Source organism: Bison bison, unplaced genomic scaffold (genome assembly GCF_000754665.1).
Source record: "Bison bison bison isolate TAMUID 2011002044 unplaced genomic scaffold, Bison_UMD1.0 scf7180017864264, whole genome shotgun sequence".
Lineage (NCBI taxonomy): Eukaryota > Metazoa > Chordata > Mammalia > Artiodactyla > Bovidae > Bison > Bison bison.
In genome coordinates this window covers 1,522,386-1,524,564 of record NW_011494836.1, presented here as the reverse complement: position 1 = coordinate 1,524,564, position 2,179 = coordinate 1,522,386, and positions in this window count along the sequence as shown.

Genomic DNA, 2,179 nt, shown 5'->3' with positions numbered 1-2,179 from the left:
CCATCTCTTTCAGAATTTTCCACAGTTTATTGTGATCCTCACAGTCAAAGGCTTTGGCATAATCAATAAAGCAGAAATAGATGTTTTCTGGAACTCTCTTGCTTTTTCGATGATCCAGCAGATGTTGGCAATTGATCTCTGATTCCTCTGCCTTTTCTAAAACCAGCTTGAACATCTGGAAATTCACGGTTCATTTATTGCTGAAGCCTGGCTTGGAGAAGTTTGAGCATTCCTTTACTAGCGTGTGAGATGAGTGCAATTGTGCAGTAGCTTGAGCATTCTTTGGCATTGCCTTTCTTTGGGATTGGAATGAAAACCGACCTTTTCCAGTCCTGTGGCCACTGCTGAGTAAAGAGACCTCGCATGGAAGGCCTTGGAGCTAGGAATGCACAGACAGAAGCTCAGGAGTGTGAGGCCTGAGGCCTTGACAGCAGCCCCCTCTCCCAGACTGCAGGGCACTGGTTGTGCACCAAGGCTGTGGAGGGAAAGCGGACATTCCCCATGAGGCCTTCCAGGCTAGGCAACAGGCCTGAAAAATCCCACATGGGTCTTTAACTGTAAGCCAGACTCCTCAAGAACTGCAGAATTCCGTGAACCCTGAAACCTGTGCTACCTCCGAACCTACCTGAACCCACACATTTCTTTTTATTTCAGCAAGGCTTTCTATTACATGGACCCAAATCATTTCAACTGATATGTTCCACTAGCCAGCCAGAGGCTCAGACCAGAAACCCAAGAGTGAATCTCAATTCCTGTCTTTCTCACCATTTCCGGTCTATCAGTGAGTCCTGTCCAATCTACCTCCCAAACCTATCCCAAACCCACCCTCTTTATATACATGTAACTGAACCACTTTACTGTACACTTGACACTACACAACATTTTAAAGCAAGTATATTTCAATACAAATTATCAATAAATAAAACCCATCCCCTTCTCTCCAACCTCAGCTTTCCCCACCTCAGTCCAAGCCACCTCATCTCTCACTTGGACAACTTTGATGGGTTCCTAACTGCTCTCCTGTCTTCCACTCTTGCCATCTTTTAATTTGGCCTCCACAGAGCAGCAAGAGTGATCCTCTTAAAACACAAATTTGACCAAATTGCTCTTCTGCTTGACCCTCAGAGGAAAATCAAATTTTCGTGGCATAGTCTAAGAGACTTTATAAGGTGGTGCACCTGCTTATCACTCTCACTTCCTCGTATGTCCCATTTTCATCTCATTACACTCCAGCCTCCCTAGTCTTCTTCCAATTCATAAAAAACTCCAAACTCTTGGGCATTCCCTGGCAGTGCAGTGGTTAGGATATCATGCTCTCACTGCTGAGGGCATAGGTTCAATCCCTGGTCAGGGAGTTAAGATCTCACAAGCTATGCAGTCAAAAAAACACAAAACTCGAAACTCTTTCTGCATACCATTCCCTCTACCTGGAATGTTGTCCACTCCATCTATAATTTCCTCCTTTTCATCCTTTACGTACAACTTAACCGTCACCTCTTCAGAAATCCTTCCCTGCCCGTCATAACGAGTCTCTACTGCTATTATCAGTCGCCTTCCTCTCTTTCCTTTTATACTATGCTCCTCAATGTGATTTTTTTCAACTCGTTTTTTCCCCTCCCCAACTATATCATAAGTTACAGGAAAGCAGGGATCTTTTCCATGTTATTCATTGAATTCTCAGTGCTTAGAATGCTTTCGTTACATGGCAGGCACTCTGTAAACAGTTGCTAGTCAAGAATAGGCAAATGAGTAAGTTATCACCAAATGTATGCTGAGATTACTAAGGAAGAAGTGATGAGATGCAAAATCTTAACATGAGTAAGTGTGAATCTCCTTAAAAAAGTACATCTCCGCCTAGAAATCTGTTGGAACAGATGAACAGATGGGTTTTTGATACTTGTACCAAAGAGTTCTAATCAATGCAGAGTTCACTTGCTCCCTCTTCCTCTATGTATCTGTATATCTATATTATATATATGTATATATTATATATAATATAAATATATGTAACAGACATGAAATATAATATACAACATAATATATAATACATACCTATGTGTGTTAAACATAAATATATGTATGTTGCTGCTAAGACACTTCAGTCGTGTCCGACTCTGTGTGACCCCATAGACGGCAGCCCACCAGGCTCCCCCATCCCTGGGATTCTCCAGGCAAGAAC